This window comes from Astyanax mexicanus, chromosome 7, assembly GCF_023375975.1.
Source record: "Astyanax mexicanus isolate ESR-SI-001 chromosome 7, AstMex3_surface, whole genome shotgun sequence".
Lineage (NCBI taxonomy): Eukaryota > Metazoa > Chordata > Actinopteri > Characiformes > Acestrorhamphidae > Astyanax > Astyanax mexicanus.
The window spans coordinates 11,042,638-11,057,654 of NC_064414.1; the positions used below are offsets into that span (position 1 = coordinate 11,042,638).

General features: G+C 40.4%; 1 protein-coding gene across 2 annotated transcripts in view; it reads left to right on the forward strand.

Annotated features, from left to right (window-relative positions):
• Positions 1–15,017, forward strand: part of klhdc3 (kelch domain containing 3) — a 46,823-nt gene that overhangs the window by 13,657 nt on the left and 18,149 nt on the right. The window contains exon 9 of one of the 2 annotated variants that reach the window (XR_007440057.1): positions 1,178–1,241. The exons of the other annotated variant lie outside the window; for it this stretch is intronic. The gene's annotated coding sequence lies outside the window, so the exon portion shown is untranslated. The remainder of the gene's footprint in view (positions 1–1,177; positions 1,242–15,017) is intronic. 2 annotated transcript variants of the gene reach the window in all.

Below are 15,017 nucleotides of genomic sequence, written 5' to 3' on the forward strand. Positions count from 1 at the left end.
TGCCAAAGACCATGATTAATTATGTTTATTGTAGAGGCCTGTCACAATAATATTTTTTTATTGGATAATACAACGTTTAGAAGAATTAGGGATATACAATATTATCGTCATTTTAAAATAATTGTGTGTAATGTAATAATTTGATACTAAATTAACATGAAGTTTAAAATGAAAAAGAAAAAGTAAAAAAACAAAGTGGGGTAATATTGAAGGAAGCCTAATTATCATCACATGCCTACATACTGCAGCATTTAGACCTTGTGACATACAGCAGGGCTTAAGTCCTGTCATGATAATTATGTCTGGTATATCATATATATTGTGCAATATATGGATATAACTACAGTAACTACTGATTTTAAGATTACACTGCCTGGACAAAAAAGGTCACACGTGCTAATATTTCGTTGAACCGTCTTTAGCTTTGATTGCAGCACGCATTCACTGTGGCATTTTTCAATAAGCTTCTGCAATGTCAAGATTTATATCAATCCAGTGTTGCATTAATTTTTCACCAAGATCTTGCAGCAGCATTGATGATGGTAGAGTCTGACCTCTGCACAAAGCCTTCTTCATCCAGCACATCCCAAAGATTCTCAATGAGGTTAAGATCTGCACTCTGGTGAACAATCCATGTGTGAAAATGATGATCTCATGCTCCCTGAATCACTCTTTCACAATTCCAGCCCTGTGAATCCTGATATTGTTATCTTGGAATATGCTTGTGTCATCAGTGAAGAAAAAAATATATATTGATGTAATAACCTGGTCTATATTCAGTATATTCATGTAGTCAGCTGACCTCATTCTTTCAGCACATACTGTTGCTGAACCTAGACCTGCAGACCAACTGCAGCATCAACCCCACATCATTTACTTACTTAAATACAGGAGGACACTTTTTTTTTTTTTTTTTTTTTTTGGACAGGTAGTGTATTAGTAACATAAAAATATTATATCACATGTGTAAATGACAGAAACGAATGTATCATTTCCAGCAGTTTTGACGCTGCTTTTTTAAAGTCACTTTACTGCTCTGATTGAGCGTGACAAATGATTATTCAAAACTGATCGCACAAGAACCCAGCTTAGTAAAATCTTCATAATGTTAAGATCATCATCTTAAGTAGTGCAGAGGGAGTGATTAATTTCGTGCCTGCTCGTCTGTTTAACACAGATGATTGTGCTGTGAGACTTTTGGCACGTTCTGATCAGGCTCTGATCTAGCTCTGATCAGGAAGGTGAGCATATATTGAAATAGTGAAGTGTTTTGTTTTGTTAGTCATCATTTTTATTTAATGTCTGGATTAAAGCTAACGCACAAATGCATGTGTCGGCGCTGGTGTCCTGTTCGGGGGGAGTCTGGGGGTCTGTGGCTGTAGACGGGTGCTCTCTCTGGCCGGGTAATCGCTGTGGGTAATTAGCGAGCTAACGCAGAGATACAGGAGCGGCCTGCTTTATCAGCCGGACTTATCACCGGACCCCTGCGGAGCCCCGCAGACTGACCACTGGCCGAGAGTGCAGACACTGACTCTCTCACACACACACACACACACACACCCAAACACCCAAATACACACTCAGCAGCTTTTAATGCAGTGTGTAGAATATAGGGTTACATTGAGCACTGCTGCCCCTCCATACGCTTTCTGACACATACATATACAAACAAACACACACAGCCTATTTTCTTCACTCTGTTCTGACCAGTAATCACTCTCCCCTCAGTGTGTGTCTGTGTGTGTGTGTGGGTCGTTAGATGGACGTGGGTTGATGGTTGTAGAGGTGGATGGCCGTACGGCAGGAAATCCTGCCGGAGTCATGACTTCCTGTTGGGCAGCAGAGAGAGAGAGTGGGAGCCCGGCTCCGAGGAGGGAGTGACCCGCACTGAGAGTAACCAGCATTGATGCTGACCAGTGCTCAGACTGTCCAGTAGTAATGGTGATTATTGGCCTGACTAAACAACATTAAATGTGAACTTTAAGGCTGACCAGTATTGATGGTGCTCAGACTGATCAGCATTGATGGTGCTCAGACTGATCAGAATTGATGGTGCTCAGACTGATCAGCATTGATGGTGCTCAGACTGATCAGCATTGATGGTGGTCAGTTAATGGGCCAAGAATTTATGATCAGTGCTTAGACTGAGAAATATGAATGTGGTCTGTGCTCGGGCTGAGATATTTTTGATGGTGATCAGTGCTTGGGCTGAGAATTATTGACTGTGATCAGTGCTCAGATTGAGAAGTGTTGAATGTTATCAGTGCCCAGGCTGAAAAGAATTAATGGTGATCAAAGCCGGGGATGAGAAGTATCAGAGATGATTTAATGCTTGGACTGAGAAGTATTAAGGGTGATGAGTGGTTGGACTGAAAATTATTGATCAGTGCGCAGACTGAGAAGTGTTGATGGTGATCAGTGCTTGGGCCGAGAAGTGTTGATGATGATCAATGCACAGGCTGAGAATTAAACGGTGCTCAGTGCTCAGACTGAGAAGTGTTGGTAATCAGTGTTTGGGCCAAGAAGTATTGAAGGTGAGTAGTGCTCAGACTGAGAAGTGTTGGTGGTGATCAGCACTCAAGTCTAGGTTTATTGATAATGATCAATAATCCTAGGATCGAATAACTATCCAGTGCTGAGTATAACCTGTGTTCCAATTGGCCAGTGTTGAGGCTGATCGGTGTTGATGGTGACCAGCACTCAAGACTGATTTGAGGCTGACCAGTGTTCAGTCTAACCAGTGCTGAGGCTGATCAGTGGTAGGGCTCTCCAGCTCTCAGACTGACCAGTGTTGAGGCTGATCTGTGTTGAGGCTGATCTGTTTTGGTGATGATATGTGTTGAGGCTGATCAGTGTTAAAATTGGCAAGTGTTGAGGCTGATCTGTGTTGAGGCTGATCAGTGTTAAAATTGGCAAGTGTTGAGGCTGATCAGTGTTGAGGCTGATCAGTGTTGAGGCTGATCAGTGTTGAGGTTGATCAGTGTTGAGGTTGATCAGTGCTGAGGTTGATTAGTGCTGAGGCTGACCTGTGTTGAGGCTAATCAGTGTTGACATTGGCTGACCAGTGCTGAGGCTGACCAGTGTTGAAATTGTCTGACCAGTACTGAGGCTGACCAGTGTTGAAATTGTCTGACCAGTGCTGAGGCTGACCAGTGCTGAGGCTGATCAGTGTTGAAATTGGCTGACCAGTACTGAGGCTGACCAGTGTTGAAATTGTCTGACCAGTGCTGAGGCTGACCAGTACTGAGGCTGACCAGTACTGAGGCTGACCAGTGTTGAAATTGTCTGACCAGTGCTGAGGCTGACCAGTACTGAGGCCGACCTGTGTTGAGGCTAATCAGTGTTGAAATTGGTTGACCAGTGCTGAGGTTGACCATTGTTGACGCTGACCAGTGTTGAGGCTAATTAGTGTTGAAATTGGCTTACCAGTGCTGAGGCTGACCAGTGCTGAGGCTGACCAGTGCTGAGGCTGACCAGTGCTGAGGCTGACCAGTGTTCAGGCTGACCAGTGTTCAGGCTGACCAGTGTTCAGGCTGACCAGTGTTAAGGCTGAACAGTGTTGAAATTGTCCAGTTTTGAGGCTGATCGTGCTGATAGTGACCAGCACTCAGACAGACCAGTGATTTTTGTGAGCAGTGCTTAGACTGGTCAGCGTTTCTGTGGTCCTGTGCTGAGTGTGTGCTGAATGGTGTGGTTGTTGGTATTGTTGTTGTTATTATTGTTATTGATTAACTGGTGTGTGTGTGTGTGTGTTTTCTCTCTGAGCTGAGGGTCGTTAGGGAGATTTGTGTGTCGGAGTGTCGGGGTGCTGAAGTGTCAGGCTGTCAGAGCGTCTGAGCTGTTTAGTTTAACACTGACGCTGTTTATTTACTCTTTATTAGCAGCGAAAGTAACGGGAACGCTGTGAGAGTTATTACTGTGTGTCCGGCTGATGGTGATGAACGTGAGCACTGGTAATCGTGAATCAGGTGTGTGTGTGTGTGTGTGTGTGTGTGTGTGTGTGTAAACGAGTGTTAGATTTATAACTTGCAGACCCTGAGAGCCTGTCTCTGCGCCCTGAGCCTAAACAGATATCTCCTCTTCTGTGTGTGTTTGTGTGAGTGTTTATTTCTGATCAGTGTTTCACACCTTTAGTGTTCTGCAGGTCAGAGAGGAAACAGGGAGACTGAGGGTGATGAGCTGTACAGATGTGGAGGTCAGGAAAGCCCAGTCTACACACTAATTAATTTATACCTTAACTGTTCAGTTTAAACCACCCCTGTTAATATATAATCATAACAGCATAGAGCTGCAGTTCCTCCGTAAACCAGTGCCGCAGTTATGTTTCAGCATCTGTAACTTCTGCACATTTAAGGTGGAATGGAAAGGACTGGAAAATTCCAGGAAGAAGCTAGAGAACTTAATCCTTATGGACAGAGTTGTGTTTGTTTGCAGTATCATAAATCTCTTGACAGCAGAAATGTTACATTGAGAGCGGGTGACAGTACTGCAGTGTTTTAGTGTTTTTAGTAAGCAACTTGAATCTTATTCTTGTCAAGATTGAAGTTAATGATTCTAGTACCTGGAATAATAGGGTTCATTTTGCAAATTGACTCTTTGATTCACACTTTAAATGAGTTTACTCTAGTTCATGCTTTAATTTACTCTCGTTTTATAATTCAACTTTATTTATTCTCCTTTTCCAATCTATAGCATTTTAGGATTAATCTGTAAGGTAATGTTTAGAGTCTTATTAAATAGAAATAAGGTAATTAAAGATGTACAAAAGACTTTAGTGTTCTGCTCTGTTGTGTGTGTTTGAGTGTGTGTTGTGTAATGTTACTGATCATTAGTGATCAATCAAGGAGCTTTTAAAAGAGAAGAGAGGAGTGTGTGCTGTCTGTAATTTAGATCTGTGTGTGTGTGTGTGTGTGTGTGTGTGTGTGTTTGTGTATGTATGTTTGTGTGTGTGTGTGTGTGTGTGTGTGTGTGTGTGTGTGTGTGTGTGTGTGTGTGTGTGTTTGTGTTTGGGCCATTCACCAGCACTTACTGAGTGTAAATAAGCCTGCTGTGTGTGTGAGAGGCGTGAAATTCTGCCCCCATCACACTCACAGAAACCTGACACTGTGCCAAGACACACACACTCAGAGCCTGTGTTTGTGAGTGTTCGCACCTTGTTTGTTTAAAAGTGTTTTATAAGTGATTAAAACACAATTACCAAACATTTCAATCTGATTTATTCTGGTTCTTTTGGGTCAGTCTGATTCGGCCTGGTTTTGACTGATTCACTCAGTCTGGTCTTTCTGAATTAGACAGATCCAGACAAATCTGAGGGACTCGGTCCAATAAGGTTTGAATTCTGATTCAATCTGGTCTGTTTAATTTGTCCTGGCTTCATCTGGTCAATTTCAATAAAATTGATTTGGTTTAAGTATGTCTGATATAGTTTGGCTCGGTCAGATAAATTATTGTTCTAGTTCTGTCTGATTCAGTCTGTTTATAGTGGTTGAGATAGATATAGTACAGGACCCTCTACCTTTGTCTGGGTCTGTTTCAGCCAGTTTTAGTCTGATTTAGTCAGCTTTTGTCTGGCTAGTCTGGATTATTCTGGTTCCATCTGGTCAGTGATATTTGACCTGATCGTGTCTAGGTTTATCATATTCAGTTTGTATCAATCAGATTCACATTGGTTTTTTTCTAATCTGTCTAATTCAGTCTGTTCTTTCTGGATCTGTCTAATTCAGTCTGATCATTCTGGATCAGTTTAATTCAGTCTGTTGATTCTGATCTGTCTAATTCAGTCTGTTCATTCTGGATCTGTCTAATTCAGTCTGTTCATTCTGGATCTGTCTAATTCAGTCTGTTCATTCTGGATCTGTCTAATTCAGTCTGTTCATTCTGGATCTGTCTAATTCAGTCTGTTCATTCTGATCTGTCTAATTCAGTCTGTTCATTCTGATCTGTCTAATTCAGTCTGTTCATTCTGATCTGTCTAATTCAGTCTGTTCATTCTGTATCATTCTGATCTGTCTAATTCAGTCTGTTCATTCTGGATCAGTCTTATTCAGTCTGTTCATTCTGATCTGTCTAATTCAGTCTGTTCATTCTGGATCATTCTGATCAGTCTGTTCATTCTGATCTGTCTAATTCAGTCTGTTCATTCTGTATCATTCGGATCTGTCTAATTCCTTCTGTTCCTTCTGATCTGTCTAATTCAGTCTGGATTCTGGATCAGTCTAATTTAGGCTTTTCATTCTGGATCATTCTGATCTTTCTATTTCAGTCTGTTCATTTTGGATAAATTCATTCTGATCTGTCTAATTCAGTCTGTTCTTTCTGGATCTGTCTAATTCAGTCTGTTCATTCTGGATCTGTCTAATTCAGTCTGATCATTCTGGATCAGTTTAATTCAGTCTGTTGATTCTGATCTGTCTAATTCAGTCTGTTCATTCTGGATCTGTCTAATTCAGTCTGTTCATTCTGGATCTGTCTAATTCAGTCTGTTCATTCTGGATCTGTCTAATTCAGTCTGTTCATTCTGGATCTGTCTAATTCAGTCTGTTCATTCTGATCTGTCTAATTCAGTCTGTTCATTCTGGATCAGTCTTATTCAGTCTGTTCATTCTGGATCAGTCTTATTCAGTCTGTTCATTCTGATCTGTCTAATTCAGTCTGTTCATTCTGATCTGTCTAATTCAGTCTGATCATTCTGATCTGTCTAATTCAGTCTGTTCATTCTGTATCATTCTGATCTGTCTAATTCAGTCTGTTCATTCTGGATCTGTCTAATTCAGTCTGTTCATTCTGGATCAGTCTTATTCAGTCTGTTCATTCTGGATCAGTCTTATTCAGTCTGTTCATTCTGATCTGTCTAATTCAGTCTGTTCATTCTGTATCATTCTGATCTGTCTAATTCAGTCTGTTCATTCTGGATCAGTCTTATTCAGTCTGTTCATTCTGATCTGTCTAATTCAGTCTGTTCATTCTGGATCATTCTGATCAGTCTGTTCATTCTGATCTGTCTAATTCAGTCTGTTCATTCTGTATCATTCGGATCTGTCTAATTCCTTCTGTTCCTTCTGATCTGTCTAATTCAGTCTGGATTCTGGATCAGTCTAATTTAGGCTTCTCATTCTGGATCATTCTGATCTTTCTATTTCAGTCTGTTCATTTTGGATAAATTCATTCTGATCTGTCTAATTCAGTCTGTTCTTTCTGGATCTGTCTAATTCAGTCTGATCATTCTGGATCAGTTTAATTCAGTCTGTTGATTCTGATCTGTCTAATTCAGTCTGTTCATTCTGGATCTGTCTAATTCAGTCTGTTCATTCTGGATCTGTCTAATTCAGTCTTTTCATTCTGGATCTGTCTAATTCAGTCTGTTCATTCTGGATCAGTCTTATTCAGTCTGTTCATTCTGATCAGTCTTATTCAGTCTGTTCATTCTGATCTGTCTAATTCAGTCTGTTCATTCTGATCTGTCTAATTCAGTCTGTTCATTCTGATCTGTCTAATTCAGTCTGATCATTCTGATCTGTCTAATTCAGTCTGTTCATTCTGTATCATTCTGATCTGTCTAATTCAGTCTGTTCATTCTGGATCTGTCTAATTCAGTCTGTTCATTCTGATCTGTCTAATTCAGTCTGTTCATTCTGATCTGTCTAATTCAGTCTGTTCATTCTGTATCATTCTGATCTGTCTAATTCAGTCTGTTCATTCTGGATCAGTCTTATTCAGTCTGTTCATTCTGATCTGTCTAATTCAGTCTGTTCATTCTGGATCATTCTGATCAGTCTGTTCATTCTGATCTGTCTAATTCAGTCTGTTCATTCTGTATCATTCGGATCTGTCTAATTCCTTCTGTTCCTTCTGATCTGTCTAATTCAGTCTGGATTCTGGATCAGTTTAATTTAGGCTTTTCATTCTGGATCATTCTGATCTTTCTATTTCAGTCTGTTCATTTTGGATAAATTCATTCTGATCTGTCTAATTCAGTCTGTTCTTTCTGGATCTGTCTAATTCAGTCTGATCATTCTGGATCAGTTTAATTCAGTCTGTTGATTCTGATCTGTCTAATTCAGTCTGTTCATTCTGGATCTGTCTAATTCAGTCTGTTCATTCTGGATCTGTCTAATTCAGTCTGTTCATTCTGGATCTGTCTAATTCAGTCTGTTCATTCTGATCTGTCTAATTCAGTCTTTTCATTCTGGATCTGTCTAATTCAGTCTGTTCATTCTGGATCAGTCTTATTCGGTCTGTTCATTCTGGATCAGTCTTATTCAGTCTGTTCATTCTGGATCAGTCTTATTCAGTCTGTTCATTCTGATCTGTCTAATTCAGTCTGTTCATTCCGATCTGTCTAATTCAGTCTGTTCATTCTGATCTGTCTAATTCAGTCTGATCATTCTGATCTGTCTAATTCAGTCTGTTCATTCTGTATCATTCTGATCTGTCTAATTCAGTCTGTTCATTCTGGATCAGTCTTATTCAGTCTGTTCATTCTGATCTGTCTAATTCAGTCTGTTCATTCTGGATCATTCTGATCAGTCTGTTCATTCTGATCTGTCTAATTCAGTCTGTTCATTCTGTATCATTCGGATCTGTCTAATTCCTTCTGTTCCTTCTGATCTGTCTAATTCAGTCTGGATTCTGGATCAGTCTAATTTAGGCTTTTCATTCTGGATCAGTCTGATCAGTTTAATTCAGTCTGTTCATTCTGGATTAGTCTAATTTAGGCTGTTCGTTCTGAATTGTTCTGGTCAGCATTGTTCTGGATCAGTCTGGTTGGGAAAACTCTATGTTAATTCTGGATCACTCTAGTCGGTTTAATGCAGTCTGTTAGTTCTGGATCAATGTAGTCGGTTTAATTCAGTCTGTTCATCTCCTTCATTTTGGATGAGTCTGGTCACTCTGATTTTGTCGACCCTTATCTAATTTGGTTCGGGTCCATCTGATTTAGTTTGGGTCAGTCAGAATCAGTCGGATTCCGTTTCGTTAGTCTGATTTTTTTCTAAGTCAGTTGAATATATTCTGTTGGGTCATTCTGTTTCAGCCTGTCTTGGTCTGTTGAGTCTGTTTAAGCCTGTTTATCCGTTTTGAACTGGCTCATTCAGTTCACTTTGTTGTTAGCATATATTAATCTCGGATCGGATTGGTGTGGACCAGTACTTCACATTAAGAAACTTAATTTGGATGAGTATTGTGGATGTTCTACATTTAATGTTCTTTGATCAGATCAATACTGGCTGATCTTCAGCATTAAGCTGTATAGATTAGTTTGGGGTGGACGTGTCCTCTGCATTACACTAGTCAGCTTGGAGGGGATTCTGCATTAAAGGGCCTGAAAACATAATTTTTCTGTTTAACACAGTAAATGTTACAAGAGCGGAAATGAAAGTGTGTGTGAATGGTACTGTGTGTATGTGTGTGTGTGTGTGTGCGCGCACATTGTTCTTTCCCAGTAGTGCCGGTTGCAGCCACCGAGTGAGTGGTACACACTCCTGACCCCACAGTTCCGGTGTGTGACTCAGTCCGGGGTGACGGTGAGGTGTGTGTTGATGTCACTGGTGATGTTAGACGGCGTGTGTGTGTGGGGGTCTCTGCTCCGTGTCTCTGGACGCTGAGGTGGAGGACAGGATGTAAACAGGAGCGTGGCAGATTGGCATGCTGGGAAAGCGCAGGACACCGGCCGGCTGTTGCTCGCTTGCTCTGACGAATCCCCCCTTTAATCCTTGTAATATATTTCATTATTTATTTGTAGTTTTGGCTCAGAGCTCTGTTAGGATTACCAGCACACCTGGGGGTCCCAACAGGTGCAGGTGTGTGTTTAAGTTGGCTTAGTGTTTGGGTTGGTGGAACACGTTCATACACATGACCAGAAACGAGACACTGTGGGGTGACGTGTGTAATAATTCGATATAGAGTGCTCTCCAAAAGTGGTGGAACAGTGAGGCCAGTTTCTTTATTTCTGCTGTAGACCGAAAACATTTGGGTTTGACATTAAAATATGAATCTGTGCTACAAGATGAACATTTCAGCTTTTATTTCCATGTATCTGATACACAGTTTAGAATAGTGCTGGGCGATATGGGAAAAATCATATATCACGATATTGAATTTGTTATATCACGATAACGATATATATCGTGATATACCACATTTAAGTATGTTTTCAGATGTTCTTCAAAAAATATGACAAAATAATATAATTGCTTACTTTTTTCCAACTTTATTTCAAAGTGGCATTAAACCCAACTTTCACAAATGAGAATTACTACCTTTTAGAGCAGCAATATATATGTATCAAATGAAAACAGATGAGGCAGATGCAGTAGCTAATTTTTTCAAAAGAACAATGCGTCTCCATTGTTCAGCTCTCATGAGTTTAATAATGTAAAGCATGTCGCAAACCGGCGTGTCGGCGCGTGTCCGTCAAATAACGCAAAGCAGCGTCATGTCGCAAAATCACATTTTTAAGCTTTTTTTGCGAAGATTACTTTATTATCACTTATATAAACCGAGTTTATGCCAAGTGACCACGCCAATACATTTCATCGTAGCCTACTTTATATATTTGCATGAATAATTGATGAAATTACTGTAAAAAAAACGATATTTATTGTAATATCGCACAGCACTAGTCTAGAAGATAGCAACTTTTGTCTGAACCCACCCATTTTTACTGGAACAGATGTTTCCTGATACATTGATTATTTAGACAATACATACTGCTGAATGTCTACGCTCAGTTCCAGATTTGGGTTTTGCTTGTGCATTTATAGTTGGAGAAACAAGAAAACCAGAGAGCTATCTATGGGTAAAAACAAACAGTTGTGAATCGGAGACATGATGGAAAATTGTTTAGAACCATGTTTAGAATGCACAAATATTATCCATAGCCATATTTTAATGGATCTGATGCACAGTTTAGAAGATAACACCTTCTGTCTGAGCCCACCCATTTTTTTGTGAGCACAAGTACTGGAGCAGGTGTGTCCTGATACATTGATTATTCATTTGGGTTTTATCTATACACTTGTAGATCTGAGATGTCCTGGAATGTCCTGAAGAAGAAAGTCATCACTGGTATACTAAGTAACAGATGTTGAACCCAGGAAAAGTACTGCAACAGTTTACTGATGTCAGTGGGTCACAGACCTGATGCAGTTACTACAGGCAACTAAATATTAAGTCTTATTCACTTTAATTTATTTTAAGTTTATCTGTTCCAATACTTTTGCTTATAAGAAAAATGAGTGGGTTCAGACAGAATGTGCTATCTTCTGAAATGTGTATCAGATCCAGATGTAAATATCTGGAAATAAAAACTGAAATATTGATCTTTTGTCTCATATTTGTATCTTTTTAATGACAAATCCAACGATTTTAGTGTATAGCAGAAATAATTGGATTGGCCTCACTGTTCAAATACTTTTGTAAGTGTATGTGAGACAGACAGACAGACAGACAGACAGACAGACATCACATAATAAAAATATGAGTAACACACACGTTTTTAGTTGCAATCAGAGTGCTGAGCGTGGGTACAGAAGAGTGTATGACGATGTATCTGACATTTACTGAAGGTGAACACACACTTATGCACACTCACCAGCATGTTCTCTCACAATGCAGACTCGTAGCCTGCAGAATCGTAGAATTCATCGTGTTCATCGTCACTGGAGCTAATACTTAATCTCCATTCCACCTTAAATGGTGCATGCCCCCGAGATTGTAACACATCAGCATTTAAGGCAGATTGGAAAATCAAGATGCCACAGTGTAACAGTGTTGTTTGGCGCTGACCTGTGTTGCTGGGGAGTGAGTGTCTGTGTGGAAGATGGGACGGTGATGGGGTCAGGTTTGCTTTAGTGAGAAAGTAAAGGCTCTTGATGATGGAGGAGGAGTTTAACTCTTTGTAGTTGTGTAGTTCTTTTCTCTCCTCCAGCTCTGGGCTCTCAGCACCTCCTTTTCTTCTCTGACCTCCTTCACTTTTTGTTTTTGTTGCACACACTCCAGGTCAGAGGGGAGTGAGCAGGCGTTTCCGTGCTGGAGGCAGGATACAGGGAAACACACTCTCTGATAAGAACTAAAAAAAACACCACACAGAAGAGAAACACACCTGTAGAGCACAGAGGAAGCAGAACGTAGAGATGAAGAGTTGAACACTTTTTCTGTAGAAGACGAGGTCACTGGGGGTCACTGGTGATCTTTAATTAACATGAATTTGGCCCAAAAATGTTCTTCTAAAGTCAGAGCTGCCTAAATTTGGGGCTTCTCCTGCCAATACAGAGAACATGAATGGAATTGTGGACTTGAGACATAAAAATGGATTTCAGATAGAAAATGATATAAAATCCTTTAGTGTTTTCACTTATGTTTATTCATTTCACACCTGAGCTTACTTCTGTCTTTATGTAGGAGTGTCACTGTGCCTTGCTTCGAAAAAGTGATATAAATTTTGGCAATGCTAATAGCAATTAAAACATTAAAAGAGCGTTATCAAAGAAACTAATTTTTAAGTGGTCTCTATTTTTTTCCCAGAGCTGTATGTGCTAGAGAGAGAAAGAGAGAGAGGGGACAGTTAAGCTCTCTGAGACTTCTGGACAGTGAGGAATAGCTGTGGCAGCACTGGGACTAAACCTTCGACCCCTTAATGCATTACCCTCATTTTTAACTGTGCTGTTACTGTGTGAGGGCTGTTGGTTGTTGCAGAGTGAATGTGTTCCAGGTGAATGTGGTGAACTGATGCTTTCAGAGATCAGAACAGAGGAATTGCTGGTTTTGCTCTGTTGATTAGAACTGACTGTGGAGTAATGTTGAGTTACAGGAGGGCACTGGAGGTCCAGACCTGCTGGCGGAATTGAGATCTGCTTTAGTGAGTTTATTGATCAGCCAGAGCTGAACTGTTTCTCTACAGTGTTCTGCTCTGTTCTCCTGCTGCTCTTAATGATCTCAGTGCAGCAGGACCACACGTACACTCGCACTATTCCACCACTCCTGCTGTCTAACATGATAACACCTCCTGATAATTAGCGCAGCTCATGTTTTCACACGAGGGGACGCTATGTATCGCTTCAATAACAACTGTGAGTGTTTCCTAAATTAACCCCAGCAGGTCTGAGCTATGGCAGCGTTTCAGCACCTCTGTCTGAACGGCTGCTCTGCTTTCAGTCTGATTTCTGCTTCTCAGATTTTTCTGCTTGTCCCGCTGAACCTGAGGCTTAACCCCCCCTCAAGCCCTGCAGCCTAATCCAGCCTGCGGTCCCGAGGGGCTCTGATAGGTAACCTGGAGGGTCTGAGTCTCTAAGATTAAGGTGGAGGACGTCTGGATTTTGAGGAATGTGAGGATAAGTCCCAAATCCGATGGAGATATCAATTGATTAGATGAATTATCTCAGAAGTAGCTATACTGGTGGAGGTTGTTTTTCTGAGTGGGGATGAATGAGCAGCACAGTGAAGTACCTCAGACCTTTTAGACCATTTTAAAGGAGCAGTTCAGGGAAAACCTATGGACTTCACTTACTAATGATTATTTTGGTTGTTGACGATAATCTGTTGATAATTTCTTTTGCTGTTTTTTGAAAAGTCACTAATTGTATTTTCAATGGCCTACATCACTTAAAAATGATAACAGCTGGAAATGAGATTTAAATTCACAGAGTTTAAGCATGTTTAAATGTGGGAAAAAAGATGCTGATTTTTAATAAGTGAATATGGAATCTGTTGTGTTTTGACACTTTTGGAGACACGGACCAACATTGAGTGTGAACTGTGTGAGTGAGCCCATCACCACTCTCCCACTGCGTTTCTTGTTCAGTCGACACTAAAATGTGAAGTCACCTATTTTTTATTTTTTTTTGTAATGAAAAAGTTTGAACACATTTAAGCATAAAAAATAAACAAGTTGGCAGGTAGATTAAGGAAAACTGTTACTTCGTCTACTTTTATGCTTTGGTTCAATTGGCTGTTGACAATAACCTTTTAGATTAAGTTGCTGCCCATTATAAATTATTCTTCAACGATTAGTTGATATAATCAACAATATACTCATTGTTGATGTAACAGTACCACACTGCATAAAGTGCTGCGGACAGAAACCCAGTGAGAGAGGCTTACCGTATTTTTTTGTTAACGAATGTCTATTTTATGGTTTACTTTCATACATAAGGCACACTGGACTATAAGGCACAATTTAAGAGACACTATAAGGAGCTTATAATTCAGCAGGTTGGTGGTGGTGGTGGTGGTGGTGGGGGTGGGGGGTAGATTTATAAGTTAAGTAAACAAAACTGTAATAAAAAACCCTTTCTTTTAAAGTCAAATGTGTGCTGGATGTTAATCTACACAGATTTATCTCCTGAAAACTGTTTATTTGGGTGAGTAAATTTATTAACAGTAAGTTTAGATTCCTGAATTCCTCCAGCACTAAGGCTGTAACATTAGCACTAGCGGCTAACCGCTAGCTGTTAACCTTTAAGTAACACTTTCATTGTGGTCATTTCTGCCTCTGCAACTGTTCATATCCCTCCTCTGTCTCTCTGTCGCGCTCAGCGTGACTTTAGTTTCCGTCCGTTTTCATTTTTCCGGCTGTTCTTGGGGCCCGATCTCCTTATAAGGGCGTTTTTTTCCTGGCTGTGTCCCAATTCACTACCCTGGGCAGCGGTAGTGTTTTGGAGCGCGACCCTGATGACATGGGTTCGATCCCGCTTGAGGAGCTGTGTGTTTATTTATTTATTTATTTATTCATTCATTCTTATTTTCTTGGGTTTACCTGCTTTGAGATCAACTGTTCTGCAATTGGGTTCAACAACCCTCTGAGCTGGAGAGCTACTAGTCTGTAGCACTCCATCCCATTACACTTAATTTTCAAAAACAAAATATCTGGCCCGTGGCCAGACTTAATTGTTGACCCCTGCCAAACATCACTTAGTGCCCCTTCCAAAATACCCCTCCCATTTTTTTGTCTTTTTAAAATTTGAACTGAGGGTGGTTTAGTGCCCCTTTTTAGTTAAGTGCTTGTTAGCAACATTAGCCTA